We start from the raw sequence: 10,702 nt of genomic DNA on the forward strand, positions 1-10,702 counted from the left end.
CTCAGCAGTCCAGGACTCAAAAAAACCCAAACAAACAAGAAAAGCCCAGCACTCACCAGCAATAGCAGGGGCCATCAGGGGCACTGGGGCATCCTGGCAAAGCCCTCCTGTGCAGCACAGGGAAGTAAGGACCGGCCCCGGCCACCTGGCACCCACACCGCCACTGCCCCATTGTGCAGGTACAGCCTGAGTTGGCAGGGTGCCATGTGGCTCCACACACTGTTGGGCAGCTGGGGCTGTTCAGGCCCCCACTGACAGCCACAGTGGCCCCAGCTTCCTGACAGCATGTGGAGCCACACAGTGCCCTGCCAACCTGGGCCACACCCATGTGATGGGGCAGTAGCAGTGGGGGTGCTAGGTGGCCCACTGTCCCCACTGCCCCATGCTGTGTGGAGGGGCTCTGCCAGGAGGCCCCAGTGACCCCAACAGCAGCTGATACTGCTGGTGAGTGTGGGGCTTTTTTTTTTTAATTGCCAGGATGCTGAGGCTGGGTGAAGCAGTGATCGGGGGTCTCTGGGGGCAGGCAGGAATGGGGCTGGATGGGACAGCAATCAGGCAGCTCAGAAGGCAGGCAGGAGATGGGGCCAGGCAGGGCAGGGATCTGGGAGGCTGGGGCTGACTGGCTGGGCAGCAGCTCTGCAAAAAAGGACCTGGGGGTTACAGTGGACAATAAGCTGAACATGACCTAGCAGTAGGCCCTTGTTGCCAAGAAGACTAAAGGCATACTGGGCTTCATTGGTAGGTGTATTGCCAGTAGGTCAAGAGAAATGGCTATTCCCCTCTATTCAGTACTGGTGAGGCCACATCTGGAGTACTGTGTTCAGTTTTGGGCCTCCTACTATAGCAAGAATGTGGACAAATTGGAGACAGTCCAGTGAAGGACAACAAAAATGGTTCGGGGGCTAGGGGACATGGTTTCTGAGGAAAGAGTGATGGAACTGGGCTTATTTAGTCTAGAGAAGAGAAGACTGAGGGGGGATTTAATAGCAGCCTTCAACTACCTGAAGGAGGGCTCAAAAGAGGATGGAGCTACACTATTTTCAATGGTGGCAGATGACAGAAGAAGGAGCAATGTCTCAAATTGCAATGAGGGAAACTTAGGTCAGATATTAGGAAGAATTTTCTCACTAGGAGGGTAGTAAAACACTAGAAAAGGTTACCCAGAGAGGTGGCAGAAGCTTCATCCTTGGATGTTCTCAAAACTCAGCTAGACAAAGCTTTGGCTGAGATGATCTAGTTGGGGATAGTCCTGCTTTGAGCAGGGGGTTAGACTAGATAACTTCCTGAGGTCCCTTCCAACCTTAATTTTCTTTGATTCTATGATAAATTGTTTTTTAATTTGTGCTTGTTATAAAAAAAGTTAAGGATGAATGTGCTTAAAAACAAACAAATGCTATAAATGCTATATGCAGAAGCCATTATGCTTAGTATTGTTAACAAAATACCAACCTTCCCATCTATCTGATAAAAAAAGGAGGAAGAGCATGTACTAATAGAGAATATGGTCTTGATGCCATGTCTCAAAGATCAGACTCATGCTTCATTGTTAAATAACTAAAAGAGTGGGTATTTCTACAACTTCCACATGAGATTTTGTTCTGGACATTCATTCTCAATGTCCCTTTTGCTCTGTTTCATCTCACCATTTTAAGTTATGCCTTTCAGACTATTTTAGACAACTCCCCTCTGGAACTGGTATTTTCAGATATTTTTATGCAATTTAGTCACCACAGCTGTCTTCCAGCTAAGTAGTTGAACCTAGATCAAAGACAAAACTTTCTCCCTCTGGCATGCAGAAAGCAGTTTTCCATTTGTAAGAAAATCCAACTTTTATTCAATGCTGGACACAAGCAAACTTTAATTCTATATTACCACAGCTGAGTCCTCTCCTGGAAGAAAAAAAAACCCAATCATTTCTTTACCAAACATATGTAATTACATATAGTTGAGACATAGCCTCTAGTATCTTCACTATTATTTTTATCCCTAAATAGATACGCTTGGAGGCAGTACCATATTCTTTTCTAATGTACTGTGCTGCTCACCCAAAGACCATTGAAATCAAAGGAAAACCTCTGACTGACTTCAGCAAGCTTTGAATCAAGTCCTTAATATAGATGACTTGATGCTTGACTTAAGAAGAAAAAAAGCACCTTTCTCGTTTTAAATTCAAAGATAAATTGTGGACAGAGAGTTCACATGCAGCGAACAGGCTCTCCAAAAGAAATCCAAAAAATGAATTACAGTTAAACTTGCAACGAGTGGTAGCAAAAGGAGAAGTATTAGTAATAGAGTAATAGTAGCAATGGTAATAAATATCTGGAGTATGGGGAGGATTCCTTCCTAACCCCATCTTGTTACACCAAAATTATTCTATGCACTCTCAATATAGCCAGTCTTATAACACTATTTTGGAGGAAAATATTTTCCTCTCACAACTTCCAAAATGACCTGCTGTTTCTTAAGGTAGCTCTTGATTTGAGAAACTAAAACTGGACATTTGAGGGCACTGACAGCATTAATCAGCTGATGACAACTGATACTAAAAGCTAAGGCAACTGAAATACTGCAGGGTATCTACCTGTGATGACCTCTTCTATTTTGCATCTACTCTTAAATGAAAACAATACAAAATGATAAGAAACATATGTTGCAAGATGAGCAGGAAGAGCATTAAGGGATGCTTTCTATTGAATTGTTAATGGGGACAAATAATCCAGTCCTGGCAAAAAGAACAGGGACAGAGGAAAGAGGAGTTATATTACAGATCCATAGTCTTTGGCCACATAATCAGTTGCAGTTTCACAAATGCCTTTTTTTTTGTACTCAGCTAGAACAGATGCTCAACTTTTCTTTGTCAGAGGGGAGACAGTCTTGATCTATTAAAAAATAAATTTCTCTCTTCACATCTCTCTATTTTTGTGATGTAAGGGAAACTGTACTTTTCCTTCTTGCCAGCAACCCTAGCTCTCAGTCTGTAATTCCCCATTCATCCCTCTAGAATTTCAAGTTCCAAGATTCCTTGGTTCAGGGATGATGCAGAAATAGAGATCACAGCCAGTCCTTAAGGGAGTATCATGACCTACTACGAAAGTATGCATCTTCCAATGGGAATGTGTGTGTGTGTGTGTGTGTGTGTGCGCGCGTGTGGCACACATCCCTGACTCCTGCCTCTATGCATGAAATATTCTATCCCTCCTCCAAAAAGACTACCATGATACAGAATGTAATTTAAAAAAAAGCAAATGGAGGAAGGGAAATGCATTCAAGTCCAGCCACAAATTAGATTGGAACCATGGAAGAAAGATTTTCTCTCACATATAATGAGATTTTATATGTGATAAGGAAGAGAAAGTTGCTGATAAACCTTTAACATGTATAAACTGTACAATAACCTGAATAATATTGTTCAAGAGTAGCGGCACTTTAATACAGGGACAGCATGAGACAAGTCAAGAACTCATTGCCTGCTGAGTTTGTACTAGAGAAAAGCTTGAGTAAATACTCCAGTTCACAGGCAACTGGTAGGGAGGGCACTGCGGGGGGGCATGTGCCCCCCACCCTGAGATTGGCCCCTGACTTGGCACCACTCAGGACAGGGCAGTTTTTTTGCCACATGGGCTGGCGGCATGTTAGGGGGTGGGGGAGCACTAAGCTGTGGCACAGAAGTATAGGAGTGGATATGGGGCTTTTGGCCTACCTTCGGGCCCACCCACAAATTGTGCCCCCTCAGACTCAGTAGGCACCAGTCACCCCTGCTCCAGTTCCAATCAAACTCTGAAACCCATACTTAAGTCCCTCTTTACTGTGCAGCAAAGAGAGGAAAGAATGTCCTTTGAGCAACATCTCAGTTTTTATAACTACCCAAGAGGTACTGTGAACCAAGTACATTAGAGGGCCAATGGCTGGTGGTTACAGGCCCAGCCAAATCAGTGGGGCCTTCAAAGAGCACTATACTTCCAAAGGAGTTGAGACCACTTGTCACTGCCAGTGGTGGTACTGGTGCCTTCAGTCCCTCTTGCATTCAGGTGCAAGAGCTCCAAATTGAGAAGAGGTGAACAGAACAGTTCTACAAGGCTATTTAAGCACCTACTGGGTTCAGCACTCAGCAAGTAGTTATCCAGCCTGAAATTCTCTTTGCCCATTTGGAAATGCTGTGCTTGAATTGTATGAACTTTGCTTCATCCACAAGATACTTTGTATGAACAGTACAGAAATAAAATGGCCTTAAGCTGCCAGCTGTGGATATCAATAGTATTTTCAAACAAGACAGCTGGTGGTATTCTGAAGGTTCAGCACTTATGCATGGATTTATATTGGATTTCTTATTCAAACTCCAATAGCAGCAGCACATATTAAAAAGGAAATACTTGTGCTATCCTATTTGGTACTCTTCCCTTTCAAATGTAGTGCTATACCTAATTCAGAGAAGCATGTCATGCAATTTAACATTCTCCAAGCTTTGCCCTGTAAGAAGAGGCCTGAACTTCTGTGTCTATTAGACAAAAACAAAATTATTAAGGACACAATACTGAAGAGCAAAGATATTGGTTCCCTTTGGGTAAAGCTGATGGAAGTGCCAAAATCATTCTTCCTAAGTGTAGCCTGAGTATTGGCTTTGATTTCTTCAATTAGGTCTAATAATTAGTATAGCCATCCTAAATGCGATATTTGTTGTGAGGGAAGTTTTATGCCTGTTACACATTGGATGAAGCTCCACCAACACCAGCAACAAATATTTCTATATTCACTAGAGCAGCAATTCCTGAATGATGCATCATGCACACCAGTGTGCTGTGAAAACAGTAATAGTATGCTGTGAAAAATGGTCTGGATGTATCTCTCAAGATTGGACCTCAGTAGGTCTTCAGAAGACAGAATGGTAATAACTGAAAATTAGCATGGGCACATGAAAGAAAACTTCAAATCTGGTATCACCTGGACATTAGAATGAGGTTCTGAAGGCTGAAGTTTGAAATACTCTCAGATCAATTGATATTATACCAAACTAATAAAAACAAGCAGAAAATCTCAATTTCCTTTCAATGCCATTGATCAGCAAAGGAGTTGACTTTAATGTCTGCATAATGCTGCTGAGTGTAATTGTCTTAATCTACACGAATAGCAAGGGTCTGATCCAAAGCTCATTGAAATCAGAGACTCACACTGACACAGGGCTTTGAATAGGACTAAATTGTGAATGCCTGAGACCCTTTCATTGAACTTGAGAGTTTGTGCTGTGACCAACTCTGTCCAGTTTGGGCTGTGCAAAGCTTTGGTCTCTGATTTGATTTGGCAGAGATTCAGCCCAATTTGGTGTCTGAATCTCTGAATCCGAATCAAATCAGGAGATCCTTTAATCTCTCCGAATCAAATCAGAACCCTCTGAATCAATTCAGAGAGATTCGGAAAGATTCAGTGATTCAGACATTGACACAGCTTTAAATGTTTTGTCTACATACCTCAAGGTATCAGGTGGCTCGTGAATGCTGCAATGTTGGGGCAGATGGAGTGTCCCACAGGAGCGCAGGGGGCTCCCCAGTACGCTTGGCAGCAGACCCAGAAGTGGACCAGAAGCACTTCCAGTCCATTTCTGGGTCCACCAGGGAGCACGCATGGGCCCCACCCCCATGGCTCCCTGGCTTACCAGCTGGTACCTCCTGGGCCTGGGGGGGCACCCAGGGTCCCCTCTGGCTGATCACTGAGCCAGGGGGACACGGGAAGGGCCTCCTGTGTGCCCAGTGCTGAACCTAGAAGTGGACCAAAGTACTTCCGGTCCATTTCCAGGTTCACTGCCGAGCACGCAGTGCACCCCACCCCAGCACTCCTGTGGAATGCTGCATTTGCCCAAGTACTACAGCATTCACAAGCTGCATTGGTACCTCAAGGTATGTAGAAAAAACATTTAAAGCTGTGTCTATGTCCGAATTGCTGATTCTCTGAATCAGCATCGAATCGTCAGATTCAGATTTGGCTGAATCAAATCAGGACAGCGATCCGAATCAACAAATCAAATCACTGTCCCCAGTTCGGGCTGAATCTGAACCAAATATGGCCCCTTTCAGACACCCATACTGTCCAGCACCTACATTATATACACATATCCAAACACCATACAAACATGGATCTTCAAAACACATCACAGTTCTCATTGTCATGCTGCATTAAAATTAGCAAACTCACATTTTTAAAACCAGCTAACACAGACATTACCTGAGCCTAAATGATTTCAGCTGGTTTCACCTTCATGCTGAAGCTATACTTTAAAGGTCAGTGGAATATTTAAATACTTTTAAACATTAATTGCTACAACTTGCCATGTGGCATCGTAATTCCAAGGTCATTTTCAGGGAACACACGACAAAGCAGCAATTCTAGTTCTATTTCATGTATGGTCTCTGAAGGAAGACTGTGAATGAAAATGGAAATTCAAAGAGAGGAGTTGTTCCTCATAAATCCTTTTAATAGTGTTATTATTACCTTTTGAGGATAGCAGCCATTATGTGTGAACAAGAATTTCTAGACAGATGTAGCACCTACCTGGTAATTTTGTACAATTGCACTACACAGAATTCTAACACATTTCCCTTTATAAGACAGAGACGTCTTTTGACACTGCATTGACACTAAAATTACTTCTGTGAGCTTTTTTGGTTCAATGGAATTACACAAGAGGTACTTGAAGTTAGACACATGCTGAATGGCTGAAATGGGGGCATAGACCAAAGTCCATTGCAGGGAACAGGAATCTTCCTATAAATTTCTGCCACCTTTACACAACCACTACATAGCTATATACACACACCAATTAAATATATAGCATTGAATAGCATTCAGCCCCAAATACCTTGGTCAAGATCAAATAGTGAATCCCAATAGACATGAGAATGCACCTAGGCAAGTGGGATACCTGATTTCCTGTTTCATTTCTAAACTACATACTTAGTAACTCTTTGACACTGGGAGGACAGACTTGTTCTACCACCTTTCTGCAGGAACCTTCCTTAAACTTCTACAGCACCAGCTGAGTAAAAATCAGTTAGAAAAGCAGCTTATTAATTTAAAAACCAACCACTGTTTATGAGTTAATGTAGATATTATTCAGAGATTTCTATTTGTTCTTGGACATCCTTAAATTACAGACCTAACACAGACAAAGCCCCTAGTTGCTCCCATGGAAACTCCACTTGCAGAAAGATTATAGGATCAAATCCAAATGTATCCGTCATCCTGACAGGAAAGTATTTCTGTTTTGTATCTCAAAACATATCATTGTGTCCCGTCCTTGTCAAGGCGTTTTAAATGTATAGTGACTTTGTTTTGTTTAGGTTAAAAGACTGCAGGCACTAAAATAAAATAAAAAGGAATGATGAAACTGGGGAAAACATCAAATATGAAGCAAACCAAAAGGCAGATCAGCAAAGAAAGCACTTCTTCAAACTCATTCCATTGAACTGCTTCCAGGTTCTTGCATTTTTTTTGTGTGTGTTTTAAGAAAACGCCATTTGAGTATAGAAAGGGTATGGCTTGACATGGCCAAGATTTCCTAAAGTTAGAAATTAATAGTACTCTTTATAAACTACTAAGTTTATAGTTTCCTTGTGTCTCCTTCACAAAAGCCTATTAAAAGGCCTTTAAAAAGGGATACCATTTTAATGATTGCAATTTGAGAACATCAGTTTGTAAAGTTAATTCATGTACCATAACTAGTTATTGCAATACTTACCCAAAAAGAAAGAATATACAAGACCTGACAACAAGATCAGCCACATATTTATTAGTGATTATTAAGAATACATTTTTGTTGCTGGTGGCACAGGACAAGTGGATTGCATATTATTATGGCAGGAGTCACCAAATGGCACCATTAAGAATAGCCTTGTAAATTCTTTTTTCTTCATGACTGAACACTGTTTGGTCTGTAGAAATGCTGTATTATTGTTGGTTTCCTGAGCATGTTTCTTTGGGGAGGGTGCTGGCAAGCAGCAAGGGACTTAATGCACTAAGTCAATTCTTGAGGGCAGTTGTTTCCCAGATCCTGGCATTTTTGTTTGTTGCCTGCATGTTTTTTAACCCTGCCTTTCTAGCACCAGTGCATACACTGCAAAAAAAAGTACTCCATATATCCTCCATAGTTACATCATTTATTTCTTTTCCAATGGGAAGCTAACCTGCAAAGTCTTGACATGTTGTTGCTCATCAGAGGGTTTTAAATAATTCCATGTCTATACATAGGGATATTAAAATGTCCGTGATTTTTGCAGTCTGGGCTTGTGCATGTGAGACTGTGATATTGGAAGATGAACAAATTTCAGTGTACTTGGATCAGATAAATTAAATCTGACCACCAGTTCATGTTAAGAGAGGATTGGAACTCATGAATTAATCACGTTAATATGGCAGGGACGTTGTCGCTGCTGCTGTGATAGGGCTAAATGGGACAGGACTGGAATGGTTTATTTCAAAGATAGTGGTGCCTTACTTGAAATAGATTGTAGAGAGTTAAAGCCAGGTTAAAATAAATAAACAGGATTTAGACACTTCCATTGCCTAAGCCAGTGGGGTTAGGAAACCAGCTATTTTGTTGGTTGAATGTCTCTGTCTTCAGAGGCAGCCACATAGTTGCAGGCTCACAGGGGCCAGACATCAAAATGGTGTCCAAAGCTAGCCAAATTCTCTACAATCCAGGGCCTGTCCTACATCCCTAGAATGACTCTAGCCCATCAAGAGGCAGGGCAAAAGTCAATGAGTGGTAGGCTAGTGATACGACTGCTAGCATAGCAAGGCTAAGGCCCAGGGTTAAAGATCTCCTTTTTGTACCCAGTTTTTTATTGTATCCTTCCCACATGCTCCTGTTTTGCTTTCCTCTTGCAATGAAAACTAAGGAGCTCTGCTCTCAGGTTGAAGAACCTCATACCTCCTGAGCCCAGGGGTTACTCGGCGAGTCTCAGAGAAGGGAGACCTGAATTCAACCTTTTCCTCCTCCATCTCACTTTGCACAAGAAGTAGCTGCTCAGTAGGGCTGTGCAATATTTCAATGAGTGTTTCATTTCAAAGCTGTTTTGACACTTTTTGAGCTTGAGATACCAAAATCGAAATGAAATGAAAGGCTTTGAAATAGCTTTGAAATGAAATGAGGGCACTCAAAATGTTTTGAAACGTTTTGCGTTTCAAAGCCAGACTTGCTTGCAGCTAAACAGAAACAGAAACCCCCTGATGCCTCCATTTCCATTTTCACTGACTGGCTCTCTTGCCTGCATTGCATGCCAGCCTCTGGCTGCTTTACTTTTCCTTTACTATTCTTTACTATTCCTTCCATCTAGGAACAGCACACACACCAACCGCAGGTGCTTCCTCAGCCTGACAAAGGGTTTCAAACCTGAAAGCTTGCTAAGATATATTTCTCCAGCTAAAAGATACCAGATTGACCCAAAGGACCTTGTCTGCCATGTCCTTAGACCAACATGGCTATAACCTACACCCCCAGCACCTGTCCCTGGTCAGCTGACCGGAAAGAGGCAGGGCCCTGGGCACATCTAAGCCCCCAGGCTGGGGCTGGCAGGGAGAGTGCTCTGGCAGCTGCTGGAGATGAAACTCCTGCAGGAAAGGAAAGAAAGGCTGTGTGACAGTTTGGCTGCCTGAGATGCTACTGCTACTACTGTGCTGCTTACTTACCTGTTGTTATTTAAAGTGGTGGACCAGACTGAGGCTGTAAGGGAGAGGAGACCTCATTGAGGCACACTACTGTGTTGTGTAGAGACCCCAATGCCAGTGAGGGCGCAGCGACAGGGGCATAGAGAGCCCAGTGACAACAGAAGGTAGAGTGAGACTGAGACCTCGTTATAGGGATGATATTTATGTACTATCTGCAAGGCATAGGGCATGGCATAAGGCTTATGGTGTTCCCCTGAGGCACCTACTTAGAGTGGGTCCCAGCAAGGGGTCCAAGAACCTATAGGGCTTAGTGGGGTCCATTAGGACTGTGACTGAGCTGAAGCTCAAGGACAGCCTCCCTATCTATTATCTTTTCCAACAAGACATGATGGCAGGTGAGAAGAGAAGGCGCCCACAGGGCAGAGTTGGCATGGTCACAGGACCCTAGGGGTATCATGGCCATCTCTAGGGACCCTACTCTGTGACAAAGTGCAGTTTCTCAGTTACTCATGCACCTGTCTCTTTGAAACTTGGCTGGCTTCATGGCCTCAGCAGGGGCTACCATGCCTGCTGTTTTCACCCCGCTGTGCCTTAACACACACAAAGTTGCACAAGTCATGAGTTTTGCTTGTCAGCAACCTGAGGTGCAGTTTCATAGTTTCATAGTTTCACAGTTGGTAGGGTTGGAAGGGACCTGAGCAGATCATCAAGTCCGACCCCCTGCCTTGGCAGGAAAAAGTACTGAGGTCAAATGACCCCAGCGAGGTGTTCATCTAGTCCTGTCTTAAAGACCCCCGGGGTAGGAGCCAGCACCACTTCTCTTGGAAGCTGATTCCAGATCATAGCCGCCCTGACAGTGAAGTAGCGCCTCCTGATGTCTAGTCTGAATCTACCCTCTGCCAGCTTGTGACCGCTATTTCTAGTCACTCCTGGTAGTGCTTGGGGGAACAGGGACTCCTCCAGTGCCTGCTGGTCCCCTCTGACTAGTTTGTAGATGGCCATTAGATCCCCCCTCAGCCTTCTCTTGTGGAGGCTGAACAGGTTCAGG

This window comes from Crocodylus porosus, unplaced genomic scaffold (genome assembly GCF_001723895.1).
Source record: "Crocodylus porosus isolate Cpor-Errol unplaced genomic scaffold, CroPor_comp1, whole genome shotgun sequence".
NCBI classification, from domain to species: Eukaryota; Metazoa; Chordata; order Crocodylia; family Crocodylidae; genus Crocodylus; species Crocodylus porosus.